Below are 25,741 nucleotides of genomic sequence, written 5' to 3'. Positions count from 1 at the left end.
AAAAGCCATTTCACCCCGATAATCTGCGCACCTCTCATTTGTTTTTTTAATCCAAAAGAATAAGGAGTGCAGCGGCATTTAGGAGAGAAGGGTGTACAACTCCCTTAATGCCTGGGCAAATACACTATGCTGGATGAGGATTGTGGGAATAGTAGTTCTTTAGCAGCTGGAGTGTTGTCCATTTGTGATGCGTAGTTACCGCCTGGGGGAAATGTTCTGCATTTAGATGAATGTTCTGAAGCTACAGGTCCTTTAGATCACTTTTTAAACATTAGACTGTAATTCAGACTGTCGTGAAGGAGAAAGATGGAAATCATTGGCGTGTTCGAGATGCTCCAGTAATTGAGATCTGTTGAATGCCACGAGGCTGCTTAGAGGTCAGGAGTGCTCGCCGGGCGCTGAAATAACAGCACAGGAGGGTGCGGGCACAGCGAGGAAAACATCAAACACAAATCGGGAATAAAACATGTGTAAGTGGGAAAAGAATCAAATCCGGGCATCTGCTTGCTGATCCGCTATTAATCCTATGGGTAGCGCACATCTGCCGCTCGCTGCCCCCTCCACACGTCTCCTGCTGTCACCTCGCGCTCTCTGAACCTCGTCCCCAGCAGCGTCCTTTCTAAGCCCTGTAGACTTATCTGAGCCAGCAGGGGAGGAAAAATAATTACATTGTATTATTTAAACCCTCTCCCTGGCACAGCAACATCTGCAACCTGCGCAAAGCCCCGCATTTCTATCTCAGAACGTTTCAGAGATTGCGTGCAGACTGCTCTCGGTGACTTCTGGGCCGCTGCCCGATCCAATACTTTATACTTTTTACAGATTTCTGAGCTGCATTCTGCGTTATGGCCGCGGTTCTGTTACGCTGATGGGCGCTGCTCGAATCTGCTGCTTTTTAAAGTCTTTTCTTGTAGTTTACGATTTTTGGAGATGTTTTCTCTCTAGAAACCAGCACTTTATCTGTTATTGAATTCTGTAAGAATTAGTACTTTTGTACTTTTGTAAAAGATAAAATTAGGTTTTAAAATAGTAAATCTGGTACACAAACACCTCGAATAATTACATTTGTCAAGGATAATAATCTTGCACACACGTCAGCGTCCTTGCATTGTCACTTTCCCTTTCTCGTTCTTCCATGCCATTGCCTTTATGGGCTTGTTTCAGCAGAGGTGGCAATCTGCCGGCATTAAAAGGTAAAAAGCATCCTGTAACCTTCAAGTGCGAGATCTGAGGGTCTGCTGGCAGATATTTGACGGAGATGTTCTCGTAATGGGAGAGCAATACATTAGGACCCAGCGCTCAATCCCTCCGACCCCCCGGTCGTCTAATCACAGGAACCTTTTTGTGGTAGGAATAATCCTAAAACGTTGTAAAAGAAGAGGCTGCTGTTCACGGAAGAAGGAGAAAAATGGACTATTAAATACGCATTCTGCTTTCCGAGCGACCCTACTGTCTGGAACCAATTTATTTTTTATTGCCACTTATGTTAAAAAGATTCAGGTAATGTACATTCTGTATTACAGCAGATAGTCTGGCCGCGAATGGAACTTTTTGCCCGCCAATAAAACCTTTTCAAATATCTAATCATTATGATTACTTTTTAACCCTATAATATCGCGTCTAACTGGGTCATCTTCACTCCCTCGGCATCGTGCACGGCTCATCTAGTATCTTCTTCGGAGTTTTTACTCTGAAGAGGGTAACTTTGCTTCTGCCATTGGAGGGGTAAAAATTGCGTGTTTTACCCCATTGTGGGATGCAGTTCATTGCAGCGATTTCTGCACATAACAATTAGCCACAAAAATAAAAATGATCCGTGTATGACAGCAATAAACTTTTAGTAGCAGATTATATGGTCACATTTTAACAGTTTTAAGGGAAGATGCCCCCCAAATAGTCATCCAGTTACCCTGAGTCCCAATTATAGAGGAATTTGGTTTAAAGTCCCTCCTCCTAAGCTCTGCTCCCCAAACACCTTAATGAATACACCTATTAAATATACCCCACTCAGGTACCCTGCACCCCCCAGCAGATGCCTGCTTCCCGAGCGGTCTACGGACATTTAACGATCAGCTCCCTTTCCTTCGGGAATGATAGAGCTTTCTGCCTTCTCTTTACAGACTCATCAGAGAGCGAGATGAAGTGTAATCAATAGATAAAAAGTTACAATAGCAGATAATTCTGTGAAGTCAGAATTAAAAATCATTTCATCCTGGCCCCGGATTTCAGCTACCCCGTTCTGCCTGTATATTCTTCAATGTTTTTTCATCTGTACCGAGCGCAGCAATACAGCACAGACAATTTGCTTAGATTACGGTATTCTGGATCTCTTAAACTGGAATCAATGAAACCTTTCTGCTCTTCAGTAGTGGAAATATTCTTTCACTATTCTTCTTCTTTTTTAATACAGAAGCGCAGAGCACCATTCATTTCATTTCTATACAAAATGACAGCGCCCGCTTCCTGGCCTTTGAAAAATGAGGAATTTTTTATCTTTTTTTTTTGTACCAATGTACAGGGTATTTAGCACATACGTGCGTCTGTTCTTTATGGAGAGAACTAGTAGGTTTTTGTACAGTCAAATTTGTGCTTCTCCCATAAAAATAACCGTCTGTGTTTTGCAGTCATAACATTAAATAAATAACGCAATTGCGTATGGATTACACACACAGGTAAAGGAGTGTTTAAAGGAGCAAAACACTGCATTGGAGCGATGCGCCTAACCCTTTGACTATGTCCCCTGACACCCATCTTTGGGTTCTTGTAGAGAATACAACTCCAGACCCCTAGGGCATCCCGCAGAAATACAATGGCTTGGTATGGTGCTCCGTTCTCTACACAAATCAGTTGGCTCTTTGTATTTGGCCTTCTCCATTACATTATGAAACCATTTCCATCTTTAGCGGTTTTGCATGGTATCACAGGAATGAAATTCATTGTATATGCCCCGCAAAGATAATTAATGACGATAAAAAACAAAAGTATCTTACTTTAACTGCAGCGTGAAACATGTATACAATTCTGGTTCAAATGATTTGCTTAAATTTTTTGGAATATTTGTTTTTTCATAGACAAATCTGTGACGTTTTAACTACAAAAACAAATTTTAAGCATGACCCGTAATGTACCTCACACCCCAACGGGTCGCCACATATTACATCCGCTCCCAATGCCTGTAAGGGTCCTACAGCTCAGCGACAGCAATGACAAAGGATGCTTGCCCTACACACCGCGCATGGTGTATTCCACTACTGCTTGTGCTTTTTCATTTTATCTTAAAAGGGTTAAACTAGCAGCTGATTTGGGTTCATCCCTAAAACCCACAAAATACTAATTTGCTAGAATAGCCCATGATGGAAGCCATTCCCATTTCTGTTTGTAATGTTCATCCTTTAAATGGAAAAACCTCAAGCCCCGATGCCTCTGTACAGCTCCCCGCGGTCCAGATGGAACGAGAGTCGAAAATGAAAGGTACGGCGTTAGTGAAAAATCCCTCCATGCATCCAGGAGCACTTCATTAGCTCATGGTTTTAATTATTATTAAGCTCTTCTGGGCAGCTATTTCTATCTTTTATTAGAGAGAGAGAGAAATCCATCCTTTTTTACACTTTGCTTTTAGTACCTGATATAAATGTTTAATTAGGCAAGACAGTCTTCAAATCCGAAAAGGAAATGAGGACATGGATTTTTGTTGCCTGGATTTGCGCCGGGGGAAGGTCCGGCCTGAACGAGGACAGCCAACGACAGCAAGAAAGCAAAATCTGAACATTCCAACGCTTGCTACATTCTCTACCATCCATGCGCCATCATCTCCGCATCATGCTATGTCTTCTCCCATCACAAAGCTACAAAAAGGAGTCAGACAAAGACATTGTGATTGGATGTTTTTCAAAGAAATTGCATCTTTGTCCAGTTTTGGCACCAGAAACATGTTTTCTTTACATCTCTTGATTGTCACAAGGGAAGAAAAAATTTCTTGGGACTCGATCCAAACAGATGGCATTAAAAGAACATTTATTCTAAGTCTGACTGTGCAACAGCTCTGAAAATAAAACTAGAAAGCGTCTCACATAGCGTGGGTAAAAGCCTCCCTGAGCATTAACTAAGGTGTTCCAACACCGACTGTAAATACCTAAATTATACAGAAAATTGTCGATTGGTTTTAAATAAAAATGGCTATTTTGCTCCCCTGGGTTCACAAATTTATTTGAGGATCTGCGGATCATTAAATGCATAAATAAAACCCCCTAACAAAATACTGGCCAAACCCGGCATGCCCAGGCACCGGAGCACCTTCTAAGGCCGACGTCTCTTTAAATAACACTGAGTAGGATTCGGAAACGGGACGGGAAGCCGAACGTGGACGGACCTGCGCAACCCATCTCATGGTGCAGGCTTTACACTTTCTGCCATCTGCTGCATTTATTATAGAATGGGCAAGCAAACGCCTCAAAAGATTCACTATTTATGGGGTTTGCGGGTGAGCGGAAAGCTTCACAGTCACAGATGTCACCGTGTGTTGTGAAGGTGATCCGGGGCAGACAGACCCAGATTATACTCCTCCATCCCTGCGCATTCTGTTGGGTGATTTGGGACTCCTTTTTTCTGCCAGCTCACAGAACGTTTCCTCCACCCCAACCCACATATTATCCAGATTTGTAAAGTAGAAATATTGGCCGGGAAGGTCTGTGGTTGTTTACCAATCTGTGCGTGTTTTTTTTCATTATTTTGCCAAGCGACTAGGAGATCAAAGAAAGCGTTCGATGGATACTTTTCCATGAATGAACCAAGCGTTTGGCGCAGGGAGTTCTGCTTCTTTTCAGCATATAGCTGGCTTTGGGAATTTCTGCCCATTATGGTCCAGTTACACGGGCCCCAGTATTTTCCACCTGTTACAAATGGACAATATAATTGGACTAGTCGCTATCATATCCACTCGTGATTCGCATTCATGATTCCGTAAAGTATTATTACGCTTTGCTGCTCCACGAATTCCTTGCATGTAACAATGTTGCGCGGAGCGGTCTGTATAGCACATGCATCGTTACTTTGTATGTATACGTAGCAGAGGCTGCACCGCATGTAATCAGAATGCACGGTCCTGGACGCTGCTATCAATGTCTTCTCTCCTCATCTGGAAATATCCCCTTATTCTGGGACAGGGTTTAACCAGGCTCCAGAAGAGTTAAGATTTATTTCTGTACTAGATGAAATGGGAGGAATAACAGATAATGTAAGTCTGAAAGTTTCAGCAGGGGTCCCAGCCTTTAAAAAGATTGATAATAGAGCGGCGGATTTCATCAGCAAGGCTGCACTGGATTATGAAAAAAAAGTGTAATTATAGGCAATTATAAAATGAACACTATTTCTTGCCCAAGCGGGAATTTAAAAGTCATTATGAATCCATTAAGTCAGCAGACCTTAAAAAGGCCTTCTATCGCTGCACCTTTTTGTTAATTTAGCGCGCCGCTTTATGCTCCGCGCACAGGATCCGGTGTAGATCAATGCTCGCCCCGGCCGCCTCGTCCACTCCTGCCGGTAATTTCATATAACATGTCGCCGCGTGTGGAATAGAGCAGGCCGAGCGCATACTGTGCGCCGGGGATCGCCAGACGCTGGGCCTTGAAGCTGTGAATATTAAATCCAGCCTTTTCATTTTACCTTTGTAAATCATTACAATAGGATCCCGCTGTCACTAAATAAATGTAAATGATCCGATTAGTGCTGTAAAAATGATCTAAAAAGCCAGCAGCTCTACTATCCATCTTGGTGCTGTCCGGTGTATCACTTTTAACTCTTAGCTCACTGTGCCTGTAAAATAATGATGTCCTTATTAGAAAGGAGCTTCTCAGCGGGGTCAGACAGGCCCGTCCTGGGGGCTAAAGTCTGCTCTTTGGCGGGATCACTTTATATAAAAAGTCATATCATTAGAATTCTGCAAAGTCCTGGAAACCTGGGAAGTGGTTTGGTTAATGGTGTGGTTTAGGGTAATTGTTAAAGAGGACTTATACTTTTTCAACTTATCCCGCCTCCTAAATCTGCCAGAACCAATCAGCTTCCACTAAAGAGGAGGAGTAATCATGTAACGAGTAGTTAACATGGCTGCGGCATATATATAAGACTGATTTCTCATTCAGATATATTGCTTATTTTAGTCTGTAAACACCATTTGGTTTATTGCGGACACCGATCTGTATAATGAAGAATTTGGTAAAGTGGCAAATGTACATAAAACTAATAAAACTGTGGGTTTTGTTATTCGCATCAGAAACACATTTATTGGATAAATATTGTATGTACATCCTTCTAATTTGCTATTAAAGGAGAAGAGAGTGCTTTGTAGTCATAACAAAATAAAAAGCACTCACCGAGAGACATCGATGGTCTGGGAACGCACCATTATCTACTTAACACCCGCATTCTTAATGTGACAGCAGCAGCCATGGTCAAGGAGAACACAAACTCTTCTGCTACGTGCTGCGTATGCATCGAGCTTACATATCTTACTAGCCTTCAGTTACCCCAACATTGTGGGGGAAAGCTGCTTTACGCTTGTATTTTATGATAACTAAGAATAACTTCACTTAAGAAAGAAGTGCCTGAGAATTACCAGCAGGCCCGTGCTGTAAACTCTTGGGCTAGTGGGCTTGCTCCATGACCTCTTGGATTAGTGGCTCATTTTCTAGGCACTGGCCTATAAGTAGAACCATATTTCATGCATTTTTCCCCATAATTGACACCCTGTGCCCACTATGTGATCTGTAAGCCTCGGGTGCTTATGTTTATGTTGCATTTTTTTCTAACATTTTGGTATTTGAGTAATTTGAATCTGTGACCGCCATATTAATTTTGTCAACCAGCAGCTGATCCAAGCCCCAAACTTCAACTGATTTCCACCAGTGGTTTCTTCTGTTCCACTGGCCCTTTCGTGGATTACATTTTTTGACGGGTTGTGCGTGAGGACCCAGTCTTCTCCTACGTGGCCTGCAATCTGGTGGAAAACAGGCATTTCTAAGGAAATCAGTGTTACTGTTTGTCGAGATCAGCCTGTTGGCTCCATTGCAGATATACAACGGGATGTGAATTATTAATGGGGGTAATTAATCGTTCCTATTATCTACATAGTATCTTTTTTTGTTTTATTGACATTGAAAGGGACTTTGCTTCCGTATGATAAAATCACCCCAAATCAGAGCCCCTTCCCCCAGCAGACTACGCAGCGTTTCTCCTGCACGCCCAATAACAGCCCAATGATTTAGCGGCGGCTTAGTACGGCGGTATTAGTTTGGCTGGAACTGCTCTTAATTGAAAACTGATATACAGCTTGTTCCTTAGCAGGGATCAGATCTAACCCCCTCTTTATTAAAATGAGGAGGGAGAAAACACTTGCTTAATAATTCAGCTCCCCTGTATTTTATCCAATGGAAGTCGATGCATTATTAACTGGGCATTATCCATCGCTCCCAACCCTGGGGACGTTTCCCTTGGTGGGTATAAAAGGTTTAAAAGGGAATAAAGCTAACGCTAAGCTTCTCCCTCTCTCCATGTCCAGCTCTCAGTCAGGGTTAGGATATATGTTCATAAAAATTAAAGATAACGAGGTTTATGTATAAAAAAATAATAACTGTGCAAAGATTAAAAAGTCTTATTGTCATAGCAACCAATGGGACTATTCTATTGGTTGCTATGGCGCTAAAATCACTTTTTAAAATGTATCTTTTTATCAATTTATCATTATATATATATATAGAAAGAGGGTACATTTTAGTCCAGCATTGACTGGATACATATCAAATATGGCAGCCGCCATTCTTCTGCCTTGGTGATGACCTCAACGTTGGTCTCGATGTTGGCTTTGTAGATGTGGTTAATCGTGTAGAGACCGCAGACAAAACTCTCTAGTGTTATGAATTAAACTGAGCCACAGAAACAGTTACATACAATTTGGGATTTTACACAATGGGCTTTGATATGATAGGAGGAACATCAGATTCCAGTCTTTTTGGGGGCTTTTTAAACCTAGGATCGAGATGGCCTTCACTGCTTAGACTTAAACGTGCGACATTGTTTCACCGAACAAAACATTACAGCTTTAGCTCAGATTCACAGCCCAGCGCTGGACGCCGCGTCACAAAAAGCTGAACCTAATTGATCGATGTCTCCACCAGGTTTTATAAATATGAAATGAAAACACCGCCGCAGCCGAGCCTGCTCCGGGCATCAATCACACCCCCTCCTCCTCTAAGAGGGGAAAAGACGTGACAAAGACATATTTTTTCCCTTCCCAGTCTGATGAGGTGCGCTGCCTGCTGGGGATATTATTCTGGTGGATGTGCTGCGAGACGCCGCCACCTTCTCGCTGTAAATGTTCAATGTGTTTTTAGATGGAATCCACGCAAATTTTATCAAAATGAACTTTGTATGATCTCCAAGAATATTAATCACTCATCAGTCGTTTAAAAAAAGGAAGTATTCAGGATGCCCTGTGATGTGACTGGCATGCAGACAGTTTTCTGTAAAGTAACTGCCCCATACCCCAGGCTTGTGGGTATAAAGTAACTGCCCCATACCCCAGGCTTGTGGGTATAAAGTAACTGCCCCAGACCCCAGGCTTGTGGGTATAAAGTAACTGCCCCATACCCCAGGCTTGTGGGTATAAAGTAACTGCCCCAGATCCCAGGCTTGTGGGTGTAAAGTAACTGCCCCAGATCCCAGGCTTGTGGGTATAGGGTAATGGCCCAAGTCTTCAGACCTACAACAGGGGGTTAGAGCTGAGTGCTGATACCATGACAGGGTAGTCCTGTTGTTACGTGGCAGTGAATGAGTTAAGATCGTCTCAGTTCGAGGCCCCGTTTTGCAGATGGGACCCAGTCTGAGAGATTTCTTTTCTCAATAGGTTTCTCTGGATGAGCAGATACGTCTCGTCCCTGGCACAGCCTCAGAAAAATGGTCATTTCTCATCATTTCCACTCTCACTAGAGGCAACTTTCTGTCTTCCCGCTGTCTCTCGTAAGCGCTCTGAGAGGTAGGGGTGAGAAGAAATCATCAGGGCACCCAGGTTCTCCGGAGCCTTTTCTCCCACTGAATAAATTGACCAAATGGATGCCCCAGCGCTCGCCATTTCAAAAACTGTCAATTACATAGAAAATGGACTATTTATGCCTCTTTAAATTTGAGCAACCCCCCACTGATTGGCCCAAACCCCATCCATTAACTGCATTCCCAACAGCACGGGACGATCGGGGTACCAGGAAGGATCTTCAGCTGGTATAATGGCGAGATACTAGGCATTCGGCCATCCTTACATATTATTACACCCCCCCCCCAAGCTGTACACCCATCAGATTATAATATGTACAATTCCATTAAGCTGTTTGAATACCCCTCTAGCTTTCAAACAGTTAAAAAGTTCATACTAATGGGCACCCTGAATGGAGGGGAGTGTTATACGGCATCAGGACCGGAATTAGAACAAAGGGTCAGCACGGCGGCCGACGATTCCTCCAACAGAAGAGGCTGGAGCTGCAGAGGACTGAAAACCTTGATGTAGACATATCCTTAATATTAATGAAAGAGGCCAAAGATCAAACAGAGCTGGAGATTTGACGGCGGCCGAGGCCGTGCTGGGCCAAACTTCCTCTTATCTGCCGCCAGCTTCTGCTTTAATTTATATTTATTTATTTTTTTCTGCCTTAACATTTCTCATGAAAGTTGGGAACTAGAGAGGAAGTTTAATTCTTTGGGACGCTATGACAGCTGCTTCAATGATATCTGCTTTCAGAATTGGAGGAGGTTTAATAAAATAGCTTTTAAAAGGCACCTAGAAAAAAATAATAACTGTAATAAGATGTACGAGTCAAACACTGCAGCCGACAAACCCAACCAGCTGTATTACACCACACGTGCTAAGAGACACGCGGCAGCCAGGACTGGGGTATTAGAACATCCCGGAACAGGAGCTGGATAGCTTATAAATGTAACCCGCTAGAACAGGGGATTACCGTGCGTGCGTTTACATTACATTCATTGGTTTTTAGGGTTATACAATAAAACATACCAATTGAGTGCCCTTTCTCCCCAAATCCCTGTGCCACTGTTCTCTCCTCTGATGCCCCTCTTTTCTAGGAGGTCCAAATGTTTGCGGGGTATGAGGGTATCGCAGGGTTTTACAGCCCTAAAAGCCCCGATAATGTGTATAGAAACAGCAGGGAACGGCTTTATAAAATTAATTCTTCTTCTAAATGCCCCACTCACTCAAATACCCTGCAATAGGGGACAAAGTCACATAAAAAGCCTGGTACAGTCCCACCCCAGCCTCTAACCACACCGACTACAACAAAAGTGCCCCTGTCTGGGACAGCCTCATGCCAGTATAGTGAGCCAGAGCCGCCATCTTAAATGTGGCACCTGGTAGCCACTGGTGATACACTTAATAGGTTATATTGTTAAACCAGCTGCTGTGGAATTAAACTCCCATCATGCTTAATGAATCACTTACCATGAAAACATAACGACGATTTTAACTAGTCCGTGTCTACCTTTTCGCTGCAGTTTTTTTAATCTGTCCCCATGCGAGCTCACGTAAGGCCCCGCACGCTGAATTTTAATGATACACAAGGACTTGCCTTTAAACCTCGGTGACATTTTCTCTGGTGCTAAATCCAGCACAGTCTGTGTCAATGTGCTAATCAACAACTATGTACATAACGCTCGCTGACATTTAATCAAACGTAATTACGGCTTTACGAGTTCACCTTTAACTGTATACAGAAGCTGACAAACACAACTCTTTAACTGTTAATACGCCTCCAAAGAGTTAAACCACGTTTTACACTTTTTCGGCCCATTCTCACAGATACCATCCTGTCTTTGTCGATCTAATTTTCACCTCTCCTGAGGCAAATCTTTGTCTCGGCTTCTCTCCCGTGTCTGGCTCGGGCTGTCATCGCGATAATGTCCCTTTCACCCTGCGAAGTAACGACACACTTCAGACAACTTGCTGAGCTGCGTCTTTTCCCTTTCTCAGAGATGGCCGAGCGCTCTAACAGCTCCCCCCTCCCCACTGTCTACTTCAATAAATGGAGGCCTGTCCTCTCGCTCACTGCCTGTCCCGGCTCCTCCACAAATTAAACCTTCCTGACAGATTCTATCTGCCTCTAGTTCTCTATTACTCTTTTTGCTCAGAGTTGGGCAATGCAATGACAAACGTGTCGTGACACACTCACTGCTCGTCCAGCCATTCGGGATCTTTTTCTCGTCTCTGCTAACCCTCTGTCTTTCCTGTTGGCCGTATGAAAGCCGTGGCGATACCCATCTGTCGTCTCCTCTGTCCCGAGCGTTTCCTCAGAGACACATTTGGAAAGTTAGACCTCTTCTGAGAAGTTGCCAGGTCCACAAAGCCTCAGGCAAGCTGGCACATGTAGCTCTCCATGGCAAATGTCTTTTTTAGCATCTGCAGCACACTGTCCTTAGCGGGGACCTATAACCATTCCTATTATTCCATATTGCGCTTTTTCTTTTTTTTTTTTTAACCCAGCTGCAGGTTTTGCCCCATAATATAATGTTTTCAGGCAGCTGCATATCAGCCATTTGTTCTCGCTCGGTTATCTGATCCCCGATCTACTAGACCCCCCCCGACTCCTTATCAGACTCTCTGACTAATGAAAGTCTATGGAGGAACGGACTTCATTAGCATTGCCATAAAGCATCAGCTCAGTGCGGTGTTTGAGCCGGGGAAGTCGCCAAAAATATCACATGACTGACAGCAACGGCGGCTCCAGGTCTGCAGATAAAGAGAATTTTTTGAACAAAATGAGTTTAAACCAGGTTACTGTCAGCTCCAACCGAAATTACAAGTTTATGATCAAAGAGAAAAAAAAATGTTCCCTTTAAGTTTTCATCGACCCAGCAGAATGCTTAAGTGCCCTAGGAGTATAGTATTACATGTGTTTAATACAAGTTTGGCCAATGGCTCCTCAGAGCAAGTTTGGACTTCATAAAATCTTAGTAAGCAACCAGTTTTAAACCATGATGGCTAAAAACCGGTGCCAGGTGCAAGAATACATTCTACGGCCACTTCACAAAAATTGCTTTTTGATGGTGTTGTGTAGCTTCTATTTAATGTACAACACAGCTAAAAACATTTACTAAAGCTAAAGTAAATAGCTTTTAAACAGCTAAAAACTCAAAATACTTTGTTTAAGAAATAGGTATCCACACATACAAAATACATTTTCATAGCCTTCTATAATATAATAACTTCACCTACCGTATGAAAAGCACTACCTTTCAGCGTCCCCACATAAATACCCCTGTATTTAGTCCTCTAGCATCCATCCATTTATTGTTTTGGTGAATTTGTATTCGACAAATGCACAGCATTACATTTGTGCAGGTTATATTTTTCATACTGTCTGCTAATTGATTTTTTTATAAATATCTCCAATGTGAAAATATTATGATTGACTTTAACGTGGACTTCATTGTCTTCTTCTGGGTTATTCATAAAATTAAGACGTGATGTCTGCTTCAGTCCCATAACATTATTCTAAAAAGTCACCAAAATGTTTAATCTCCCATCTCAGATGCATCAAAGACCACAACTGGACCTCCATGACTTAAACGCTCTTCCAAACCAGATTACAACAGAACTAGCTATTTGTAGAGAGAGAATATGAAGTGGTTTATTACACATGCGTAATAGATCACACAATGGTGTTTGCAATATTGGCGACTGTTTGGACACTTTAATGGGTCAGTACATCTCTCTGCTGTTATGTACTGTACTCCAGAGACCCATTCCTTAATAAAAAGCCACAAGTCGATACCACGGATACGTCCAACGGGTAGAGGAAAGGGCTATAGTTTCCGGTGTTTCTAACATTCATTTTACATTCTTTGAAAGAAAATGATCCATTTCGGAAAGTCTAATTTTCTCAGTCAATATATCATTTGTCTGAAATGAAATACTGTATATGGCACTTATTGCACATAAAGAAACGTTCTCGCCGTTCCTCTGGCAGATGTGACGTGATAAAGCAAGTTCAGGAGCAGTGGATAAAATACACTTTTAGCCTGGGCTGTGACATACGCCTATTCCTTTATCACAATTTGTAACTTTTAATTGCAGGTCGCTCTATCGAGCCAACTTAAAAAGTGCTCATTAATGAAAAATAAGGAAAAAATGCACTAAAAGAGTTTATAAAACAATGTTTAGCAGCTAGGCTTAGTAGCACCAATTTCACTTACCCTTGAAGCCGTAGTGTGACCTATTTTTGCTGCTTGTACTGGAAGGGTTACATTTCTTACCCCACTGAGCCAAATAACAGTTTTCATGCCTTGATGAACCCGGCAAGTTCTAGCTCTGCTCCACGGAGATAGGGAAGGCCTGTCGGTAGGTTTAATCCGTGTGCGTGCAGAATGGCTGGCAGGGATCCCTCTCCCCACCAACCTTCACCCCGACGGTATTGGCTCTGGGGTCGGCCCAGAGAGGTTTTAGCTCCTCCGCGAATCCTCAGCTCTACAAACCTACTGCAGGCCACTTTAATTATCTTGGAGACTCTGGCTGTCGAGACCCAAAAGGAACTGCATTCCCACCGCCCTCGAGTGCCTGAGACAGCGTAAGGGATGGGAATGTTCCAGCTTTGAGGTGATTGAAATGTTTTATTTGAGCTGCATTAAGCATCTAGCTGCATAAAAAGATTCTCCCGTACTTTGGGGAAATATTTGTGCAGAGGAACCCAAACCACATTGGTGCCAATCAGACCTCAAGTCCATGCCCAGCGGAACCCATAAAACCCATCTGTATTTTGCAAAGTGAATTATCTCTCACACAGTCTATTGCTGGAAACACTTGCATTCATCCTAAATTAAAATAGTTGTATTTTGATTGAAACGCAAACTTTTTAGGCTGAGTTTTAGTATAATGACCTCATCTGCACTGCACCCGAGACCATCAGTGAAAGTAACCCGCTCCTAACCCTGCGTCTCCTTTTCCGATGATCCGGGTACAACAAAACACATTGTTGGTTCTGTTTTGTAGCTCATGTTTCTGTGTCATTGGCCATCACTGGATCACCGTTGCGTTTCTAATCCAGCCCCATGGTGTTGGTTCTACCTCCTACAATGTCCCCCTCCTACCGGCGCCCATGCCCTGCTCATTCATCCCTTCCAGATCACTATCCTTCTCTCGGCGAGAAGCATCAGAACCGTTTCATCTAACGCAGCCTGTCATTCCTCCCGCGTCTCTCTGTCTCCTCACATTTCCATCATCCCTCTTTCCACATATCTAGACATTGGAAGTGACATACGCTTCCAGCGGATCTTCCAGTGAAAGAAATTAGCAGATAAACCTGCTCGTCTGGAGGAGCCCACGGTGGGATATTTTTGCTCTGTTATCCACTATATAGATGTATAATTAGCTTTTTCTTGTACTTACTCTCAGTCCTTATCATAATATCAGAGGTTATGCCATGCGGAATTAGTGAATCACCTGAGCTATAAACAAGCGCGACGAGGCTTCAATTCTGCTCTCGGCTTGTCCTTAGTATTCTGAAGATGCCACCGACTTGCGCAGACACAATAACAATAGTTAATGGACAAGAATGGAATAAACTAAAATCATTTTCACAAGAGGCCAAAGATGAGAAAGCTCCGATCCACCGACATATTGTGAAACAAGCAAGTAAAGACTTTAAAACAAAAGCATCAGGAAATAATATGGGGTGAAACGTCAAGCAGCCTTATCGTGAAATGGACAGTACAGGGTTTATTACGCCCGTGTCTGACAGCTCCTTTCAAGTCACTAATAGCTCATCGTTACCCACTCTGCTGCCGTATCATCACATTGCAGCATGTGTGCCCCCCGACCCGGTGAAAAAACTAATTGTATAAAGACCTAGAGGCCACCGCATGGGACATGGAGTCTGGCCGAGGACTATTACTGCGGATCAAAAGAAAAAAACATAAAAAACACCTCTGGGAATTCATATATTCACCCAAATAACGCTATTGTCTCCAGAAAGCTACTAACAAACCTTGGTGTCTGTGACATCGCCGATTTATATATATTGAGCTACAAATTTCATCTCCCACAATCCAAGGTACAGCTGCAGCTCAAGAACTATATTGAACATATTGATTATTCTACATGATAAAGCCAGATAGATGCATACGTCGGCCAGTCTTCACGATAATGGTATTGGAACTCACGTTCCTACTTTATTAGTTGTTTGGCCAAGTTGTTCAGCATCTCGTGCCATTAAAACCACAAAGTATGGAATGACACTGTATGTATCAAAGCGTTTCTGATAAGCTGAGCTGCAAGTATCTTTTTAAGCATTATTTGTTATCATCTTTGTTTCTTTTAAGTATGAATGACCACAGGGACCAGATATAATGTGTCACTCAAGCAAGCGTTTAGGGTTCCTCTGAATAAAGAGTATCTTAAACCCCGAGGCTCGCAGGATTCCAAAAGTCACTGGGAAATAAATCTGTAATATTCAAATAATGCAATTCTCTGCATAACAGAAATAAGAGTGTCCATCATTGTTTAGTGGCTCCGAAGGTCCCCGCGCGGAGAATGGAAGGTGCGCTGTGTTTCAGTGGAAGAACGAGGCAGAGAATTAAAGCGAGTGGAGAGACGGCTGATCCCCCGCTGTGGATTAAGCAGCTGCGTAGCAGTTAGTATTTTCCCTGACACTAGCTTTCTGTGAAGGATTTGGCTTTTAAAGAACCTTTAAATTTGTGAAGGTTAGGGTGAGAATTAGGCTTAGATTAGTGTTAAATTGAATATGCCGTTTCTTGTGGATGGTAACGAGCAGGTTAGCCAAACTACATTAACACACTCCACCTTCTGTGGGGTAATCCAGAGCCGCACTAGTAATTAATCCAGCATGGGTTCGCTTTCATTAAAATGTTCTGCTTTAAACCAAAAGACGAGACTGGAAGTCTTTTTTTTCCCCTTCTGTCATGAAGCAGACGTACGCTGTGCTTTTTTATAGCCCCAAGTGTCTAGATGGGTTTCCAGCGAGGGCCAGATGTGGCCGTCTCTCATGCTCAGTGTCCCAGCAGCTGCCACTAATGGTCAGTTTTAAACCAATGTATCAAGATTTGGGAAATGAACGTTATAAAGAAATAAAATTCCCCCATTTGTGTTAGAATATTTTATGCCTTCTGCCAGAAAGGATTTCTGGCAGGCACGCTTTGGAAGCCGTAGTGCACAGATGTTATTGGACTGTATCAACCTAATTGGTAAATATGTAGCAAAGAAATGCATAAAATGATCAGCCTTATTAAATTATAAGCATATTGAGGAAAAGTCTATTCAAAATAAAGGTCCAGGTGGACAAGGGAGGGCAGAGGACATAAGAAAGGTATATCAGTTGGAAGAAAGAATGGCACAAAAGAATGGCAGAGTGGGAGAGATTGATGAGCGTGGAGAAGAACGGGGCACGGAGATGTTGGGAGGGAAAGCGTGTTTTGCTACGTCCACAGCCAGAGATACAGCTGTAGGTGAGGGCAACGCACGTTTAACTGCCACGTGAGACTTGTGATCACACAAGCCCAAGAGTCCCAAACCTACACGTTCCCTCACCATGAGATTCTACAAGCCCTGGCCTTCATCTCAAGAGCTCTGCTCCATCCCAGAGGACATCATTTATGTTTGTTTTGTAGAACAAAGGAAAGTAACAAGTGAATTTGCGAAACAAATAAACTTTTTCCGAGCTTAGGCCTGAAGGTAACAGGCAGCAAAAATGTCGAAGGAGTGAAATTTTGTAAGCAACAGAAACAAATGATGAAACGTGACTGCGTATCACTTCTTTGCTACAAGGTAAAAGGTTAATTCCCTGGACTCACACAATAGCCACTATTCAAGCACTCACCGCAACGCCGTGTAATTGTCTTCTATGATTTCCTTACATCAGCCCTATAACCCTTAAAACACACAGCAGTATGTGCGTGCGGACCACCCTGGACCAGAGACCCCCTCGCTGCCGGAGAACAGCAGACATCTTCATAAACAACAGCATTAAGAGAAGACGAGTGAAGGAACCCGGCCCTGTCACTGATCACAATCTTAATGTAAGCGCGGCCTCCAGCAGCTTCTCGGATTAAACCGGCCCAGAATTGCTCCCTCTAGACCCAGGGAAAGTATGCAAAATACTCATTTATTACAAAGTCAAACTCATTATTTCCTTAGCTTCCTATTATCGGGTTTCTTCTCACTTTGCATCGTAACACAAAGCTTCCATTAAAACTAATAAAGTGTAACTTTGTATTAGTAAAGAAAGGGGGGAGTAATGATTATTAAGTATGAAGTCGTGCACCGTCCTTAAGTCTAAGACTCAAAATTACACTCCTAGAATATGGAGGAAGAAGGTAACTGCGTGCAAAATGGGGGTGGGGGGGTCTATGGAGAACCAGGTCATCTGAACATCCACTGAGGAATCATATCCCCCTCTCCATGGAGAGCCGGTCATCTGGGCACCCACTTAATTTTAATTCTCCGGACTTTTTATTCCTAAAGGGACATTCTTTACTATTTTTATATTTGTTACTGTCCTTTTTTTATGTAAATTCAGTATCAAATCCTAGGAAGGCACCTGCAGTCACACAGAATGTTAACCTGTACGAGAAGTGGCGACGAAACCAGCCTGGTGCTCGTTGGCGGCCAGCTGGGCGCCTATTCTTAGATAACAGTGCATGCGCTGCGCGGCTGGATCTGCGAGTTTTAGGGATATTATTACTTACAATCGCTTACACACAATTCACAGATGGAACAGACTGCCTTTTGCTTGTCAGCCAAACCAAAAATTGCCCCAATCCCACGGTAACAGAATATCGCTCCTTAGTACACAACGTTGCACTCGGCTAAGCCACGGGGCAGTTACTTTTGTTGTATTCTAACGCGATATATAGCGCCGTCTGTGCGGAGATGGCGTCACACGCAGCTGGCGGATAACACAGCTCTTTCCAGTCTTATTAAACTGCAAAAAAAAACAGAATGTTGCAGAATCTTGTAAGACCTTTTTTATTGGACTAACAGTATTTAAAATAATAGACGAGCTTTCGGGAGTCCTCCCTTTATCGATTCAAAAGCATTTCTGACTTGATAAAGGGAGGACTCCTGAAAGCTCGTCTTTTATTTATTTATTTTAAATACTGTTAGTCCAATAAAAAAGGTCTTACAAGATTCTGCAACATTCTGTTTTTTTGCAGTTTAATAAGACTGGAAAGACCTGTGTTATCCGTCAGCTGCGTGTGACGCCATCTCCGCACAGACGGCGCTATATATCGCGTGCCGTGCCGCAGGCCGGAAGGGACAGGGTGCGAGGTGTTTGGGTGGAAAGGACTAAGCCGACATGTCCTGCTGGAATAGGCAGCCCGGGATCATTAAACAAACAGAAGGCCTGGATTTCCTTGCATCAGGTGAGGCTGCCAGGCTGATAGAGGCCAGCGCAGTAAGAACTACATCCGACGGTAAGATAATGATCCGGCTGCATCTATTGTGCTTTCTTCAGCAGCTCATTCTGTCTCCGAGGATCATTTCTGCCTTCATTTAATTAGGTGTCTGCTCCAGCCGGGCTTTTTTAAAGCCTTTCAGATGCCACCCGTGAATGTGCGAGCTTTGTGGTGCTGCAGTAATTGAGTTACCATCAGACAATTACCTTTTCAAGGTTTTCATAAAGTTCCCATACTCCTAAAAAGACGAGCACCCAACAGGTTTACCTATAAAGTCCCAAGGCCAGCACATGCCCCATTGGCTCCCTGTGGATTTACCCTTTCGGTGGCAGTCCCAGTGTGTTTACTGGTGGAGAGCTGAATATATATATATATATATATCTCTTGCTCTCCAGGGGGTTTAGCTTTACGTGGGAAGCAGATGCCGTCCTGTGTTCCCTGTGCTCCTGATCACTGGTGTTCAGTGCTCTCCTCGTCTCCTGTGTCCCTGCTCCTCATCTTCTGTGTCCCAGCTCCTCGTCTCTGTTACCCTGAGCTTCTTGTCCGCAGTCACTGCAGTCCTGGTACCCTGGGCTACCCCTGCTCCTTGTCCCCTGGGCTCCTCACACGCCTCATCTCCTGTGTTACTCTGCGCTTCTTGTCCTCTGTGTCCCCGTGGTCTCCTGCATAAGCGCTGCTCCTCGTCCCCTGAATACTCCTCTCCTGCGCCCCCCGCTCCTCATCCTCCGTATTCTTCCCCTGCCCCCCCCTCGCACACGCTTTCTCCAGGCCCCGAAATGACTCTGCTGTTGATGCTGTTCTGTGTGATAGACTCAGCATCATTACCCCGCTTTCCTAATATAAGTCAATTAATTTGGGGACTGCAGCCACAGCGGGTGCCATTTATAGCTCATTCTTTCTGCTGCTGCCCTAACATTTCTAGCAAATTAATAATTCATCTCAATTTAACCCATTCACTGCCAGAAAAAAACCAACTATTTCTCCTTTGGTAACATATACTGTAGAGCCTGCAAGTTCCAGGAGGGTTCATTAAATTTAAAGAGTAAAACACAGCAAAGAAATCACCGCTGATTGGATGTCATCAGTTTTAAGGTACTTGTGTGCGCGGCTGCGTCTCGCCGAATGCCCACTAAGCTGCGTTGTGTATCTCCACTGAAATTAATTATGTTTCTGTGTATACGGAATCATAGCGTTTATTAGCTCCATACGTGTGCCAGTTGCCTGTTATATGGGACTGGTACGTCTCATTGATATAGATCCTGGAAATCCTATGGTATAATTTGTTTAATACAAAGAGAACATCAGTCACTCCAGTATAATCAGCAGATCCAGCTAATCAGAACCAACAGAAAATCCCTCAGTACCAGAACCACCGGGAAACCGGAAATTGGTTCAGATTAGGGATACGCTGTGCATTGGTATTAGGTGTTTTACTTTACCGACTAGGGTTTGAGTCTTTACAGCAGGAGAAAAGAGGGACTAGACGGGCCGGATGGGGCCGATTCAGTGTTTCAGTGTTTGCACGGTTTTCACGGCACCCTCCATGATTTCAATGAGGAGAACATGTACATTTTTGGCCTACGAGCCGTGATGCTCCGTCTGACGAAGCTGCCTTTTCCTTCAAACCTTTAAACCTCATCTAAAAAGTCTATAAGATTCTGTAGTTTGTTTTTGATCAAAGTGAATTTTTATTTATTCAAAGGAGGTAAATAAATATATGCCTCATCCATCATTCCCCAACAGACCACTGGGAATAAAACCTATTGTGATTAAGAACAACATAAACAAAGCCATTCCGGGGACAATCGGTCACAATTAGGCAAAGACTTAATAGCCGAGATGACTTTGGTTCAGGTACAGCTGCCGGAGATGGGAGTTCGCCCAGTGTGGGGGGGTATAGGACATGAACGGGTTTTAACATTTCTACCTGCGCTGGGACCACCACTTCCCGTCAGCTGAACCTCGAACCTCATCTTTGTACCCTTACCAAGATCCTTCAATGCCCCGGCACGAAATTTCACCCCAACAGAACAAATGGACAAATCTTGGAGTAATAACCACCACTGCGCATGCAAAAAGATAAATGAGATAAATGTCCAAGAAATGTCTTATTTAGGAAAATTGATAAAGCTGTACCAGTCCAAGAGAAAACAGATTTGCACCTTCTTGGGTCAAGATAAAAAAGATGTAGCACTGCATAAATGTTCAGGACGTCAGATACATTATTTAGGTGGCAAAGCCCCATCTGATCAGTAACAGTGGTTGTCATTCTTTAAAAGGGACTTCTTCTCCTTTTCCTCCATACCCACAGTGCCTGTTAGACCGGCGCCAGGCCGGGTGCAGTGGTGATCCAGCCTCTCCTATCTGCAAGCATCATCCCCCCACAAGCGCAGCTTATTGGTATGGCCCAGATGCCCCCCCCAAATGCCGGGTGCGACTCATTAATAACCTCAAACACTAAATCTGCAAAATGCAATCGAGAGAAAAAGCCCCACGCGGCACTTTTGTTGTTTTCTTTTTTTAAACACACAGAGCTGTGGGTGGCAGCTGTAGAAATTGCTCATTAATATTCTGATGAATTCGTGTCATTTCAATTTGAATCAAGCACACACCATCTAATAAAATAAAATGCAAATATACACAGATTTCCTGCTCAGAAAAACGCGGCTGCAGATAATAGGATTATAATTTCTCTCCATCGCTGGTTGTATGTCGTGGAAAGCGCTTTGTAACGGGACAGGCGGAGGACTCGGAGAAGAATTCCTGACTCACAGGCACTGGGGGCCATTATCGGACCCCTTCTTCCTGGTCTGAAAATATCATGTATCAAAGTAACCTAATACAAGGTAATACAGAACTATTCTACGAGAGGGGGCAACGTCTGGGGTACACCGGTGTTATGATAAACCAGGCCGGCACGCTGCGTAATATGATGGTGACTCTGCTGTCACCAAACATTCTACATTCTATCTATCATATATATATATATAAGAACCAGGTAGACAGAGTGAAGCTCAGCCTGGCTCATGGGCCCCACTCCCCCAGGATCTGGATCTATTCTGTGCTTCTTCTATGAGTTGTTAGTGCCATTTAGCTTAGCGTGTTCCATTATGTTTTGTTCATTAAACGTTGGTAGGTATAGTCTGCGTGAAAGACATCATTGATGGGCATTTTGCCTTTGCTTGCCCCTCGGCTGAATTGCTTGACGTTGGAAGCGTGGCTGAGTGTTAGAGATTTATTATTATCATTTAACTGCTTGGACTGACAGGAGGGTCCCAATGGAATCTGCACTGAGGGATCATGGGAAACAGGGGAATTTGCCAGATGTCAGCGAATATAAACCTGAATCACAAAAAAAGAAATATTGAACTAAACACAGGTGATTGATTCGGTACTGGATCCCAGTAAGATCCCAGTAAGATCCCAGTGGCCCTTTAGGGGAAGTTACAATACAGTGATAGGCAGCATTACGCGTGAGATCTGGTTCTGGGGTCCCCTTTTACATTTTATCTCCATCCAACCATTTGCCGAAAGGCCTCTATTTCATAAACTTGCAAGATACTAAAAGGTAAAAAGAAACAAATTCTTTGATTATTGGAATCTTGAGCATTTACTGGGCATTCACCGTGTGACCCCGCGCCGGTTCAAAATAGTTTAGAAAGGGAGGTCGTAAGGGTCCTTTCTAAACTATTTTGAATTGGTACAAGGAGACGGGGGCACGGGGGCATCGAGTGCCTCTCGCCAGGCGCCAAAGCCTGAATTTAACATCGTGACATGTCTATGGACTCCTTTTCCTTATTAAATACACTTATTTTCACTGGAATCTGACATTTCCTTAATTTTGTATTAGGATTCTCCCTGGAGATATGAGAATGAAATACCCACAAAATGCAGAATCTTGGCGTTTTCTCACCGGAAAATCCATATAAACATTTCTTGAAAGATACATATCTGCGTGAAAACATTTCCCTTTAAATAAAAGCAGTACGGCGATCACTGCCTTTATCCACAGCCTTTAGGGCCCGTCTTTCCCCTTCCCCGGCCCGTCTTTCCCCGGCCCGTCTTTCCCCTTCCCGTCTTTCCCCTTCCCCAGTCCGTCCTTCCCTCGTCCTTCGCTCCCCTTCCCCGGCCGGCTTCTCCGTTATGTTTCTGGAAACGGTATCTGAATTTCTGGAAGTGTCGCTGCTGCCACCAGGAGGCTCGTGTGAGCATAAAACCCCAGTCAGAGAACCCAGCCAGGGCATTTGTCACCGGACCCCCGGCTTAGAGTATTACGCCACCCCAGGATCAAGGGGGCTTCAGCCCTGGATGCCAAATTAATCCTTTTACGGTTACAAACGCGCAGAATTCCAGTTACTTTACAGCATTTGGTACATGCGCGGACGCTGCCTCCTAATAAGAGTTAATACCACGTAAATATATAAGGTGATTTGTGGAGCGGACGCTGCCTGTTAGTTGGAATAAATCATTAATACGTCTGACATAACGCCAGGTGTTTACCGCTCGCCGCATTCAGAGACTGAATCTCAGCACAAAGGATAAGCGAGCGTCTCCCACCGCAGCACCTGGCACCTCTAGGACCAGTGTTTTTGTACTGTTAAAGCGAAAAAACTATGAAGGGGGACAAATCTGGTGCTTATACAACTCTCATAAATCACAGCCAGGATTTGTGCTCCTTATGAGGAATGGGTTAATAATCACTTCCTATGATGGATTTGCAGAGAAGGTTCAGTTAAGGCACCGGCTGGTGACACCACCTGAACTTTTACCTCTCTACCTTCCTCTGCAGCGGAATGTACCCCCCAACCCCCCGGCGGGATGAACCCCCCAACACCCCAGCTTCATGCCAGCGACACTCGTTCCAGGTCAGGTTTAGTATTAAGCAGCTGCTGTTGTGGCAGTGTTGTGCATCTGACGGGTCAGTGCTGGGTTTGGGCCGGGTCAGTGCTGGGTTTGGGCCGGGCCAATGTGTTGGGGATGAGTTAAGTAACCCAGTTCTGTCCCGACGCCCCTCTCCCCCTGCTGTCTCCTCTCCCTCCATCTCTCTATCACCCCCTGTTTATTACGGCCCTTCTCCTGCCTCCTACTTTTTTCCTCCTACCTTTCTTTTCATCACCGCTCTGTCGTCGGCGCCCATTCTCTGTATTTGATCTGATCGGCTGTTTTATCTCTTATTCCCCCATTTCTTGTCTATTTTTGACACTCTGCCTGCAAACGTCTACAAAGGGGAGCAGAGGATCAGGGAAAATCTCAGGAAAAATAAAAGGGGATCTGAGATCCAGGAGCCAACATCAATTTTGTTTTGTGAAAGTGGAGCGAGATACTTTGTATCCTGATTGTAACGGGGGGGGGGGGGACATGATTAGAACGCGGTGACTAAACAAGACAAAATAATCCATATTCTGGGTATCTTTTCAGATAGGACTCATTTAACTCTTAGTGTGCCGTGCATGGTCTACATTTGGAATGTCAGTCCAACTGCTATAGCCCCTAGATGGTGATTTTTTCGATTAAGACATTAAAATGCAAGCTCTTGAGGTCAGGAATATCGCTGTCAATTTGCTTCCCTTGCAGCGGGTGAAGACTTAACAAGGCTTGGTATTATACCAGATAAACATGGGAGACATGGGCTTTTGGCTGGCACTGATGAGATTTGCCGTCCAAAATAAGCAATAAAATCATTATGTCTCCAGTCTCGGCGAGGTTGGGACGAGCCCCAGTCATACGGAGCGGGGAAATATAACCGGGCGACAATGTAATTACAAGATAAGCCCACGACTAGCGCACAGAGACACAATTTACTCCATATATTAATATAAACTATAAATAAAGGATTCATAAAATCAACCTGCTTTATATAACCGATTGTTATCTGGAGGCTCCCAGTCTTTGCATTTATTCCATCCCCAGGATACTTTTTTTTGCAATTTCACTTTGAAATGAAACATAAGATCTTTTATGACCTTTTAATAAAGTGCAGAGATTTCCCGATTACCGGATTGAGAGCCGCAGCGTCCCGCTGGAGTCATTAAATGCCACCAACAAACCCGATACAAACGAATTAGTGAAACCCTAAAACTCTGAACCTGATACAAAGCAGGGCGCCCCGGAGCACCGGGTCCTATTCATACTGGGTCCCCCCGGCATCTCCGTTTACCCCGTACAGGACCGGTCTTCGCAGGATAAAACCCAGCCGAGCAGGATCCCTTTAACCATTTCAGCCTCCTTCACTGAAAATCAATAGTTTAAGGTCGTCTTATTCACAGGGCTTGGGAACTTTTATATAACCTCTGATTCTCGGATTTATCCGCTTCCCAGATGAATGGAACCTCATTAACCCGAACAGAACCTTCAAGTTGATGCCACTTATTGGGCCAAGAAGATGTAAAGTTACACGAGCTTTTGGGGACTTTCTCTCCCTTCATCTGAAGAAGACTCCAGCTTCCTTTAACAAACTGAGGAGTGAGAAAGAGAGCAGCCCCCTGGGGTCCATAACGTATGGCGCGCCAGAGAGGGGCACACACCACCTGTGCCCAAGCAGGGAGGAAGCCTGGCACTGAGCTACTGTACATAAACAGACCAACGCTGTAGCCAAAGGAGACTGATCAGAGCATGCGAGAGACACACCGGGGGAAGTCATCGGAGCAGAGAGAGGAGACTGACATTAGAATGGATCTACAGCCCCCCCCCAGATCAGCATCAGGTCCTTCCAGAGATCTGGGTGATATCAGCAGGATCCAGCGCATGATCCCAAAGAAGAGTCCAGACACTCTGACCTTCACAGTCTGGCTCTGAATTCTCAATGTGGCCGGAGACCAAAACGCTCGGGGTCACAACCAGTTAGTGAACATGGGCCAGCATCTTAAATGCACTCATTTCATCCGTTTCCTGCCCGTGGGATACCCGCTCCATCCAGGGGAGAGTCCAGGGCACGGCGCGGCGCAGTTACCGGCCACGGAGTGAGTGCTTACATTTCTATGAAGTTAGTGTAAGTGAAAGGGTAACCCGTTCACTCCCAGTTTGCATGAAGGCATCCCAGCCTCGGTATATGAAGGGTTAGTGACCATGTTGTTGACTGGGGCATCTTTTGCCCTCGCATAGAGAATCTCTTTCCCATACCCTGTCCACCTCCCCTGCCGGTACCGCGCTGTCTGCCACCTGTTCCAGTGGCCAGGGTTAACAGCCTGGAAACAGACCGAGCGATCGTCCGCTCCCTACGCACGCTCTCCGGGCTGTCAGCGCCAGGGTCTGACGGCTCTCTTCTCGCAGTTTGATTTTA

The sequence above is a fragment of the Sceloporus occidentalis genome, unplaced genomic scaffold (assembly GCF_023333645.1).
Source record: "Sceloporus occidentalis isolate IW3139 unplaced genomic scaffold, rSceOcc1.0.p SCAF_66, whole genome shotgun sequence".
NCBI lineage: Eukaryota > Metazoa > Chordata > Lepidosauria > Squamata > Phrynosomatidae > Sceloporus > Sceloporus occidentalis.
The sequence above is the reverse complement of the archived record's forward strand: the minus strand, read 5'-3'. Positions refer to the sequence as shown.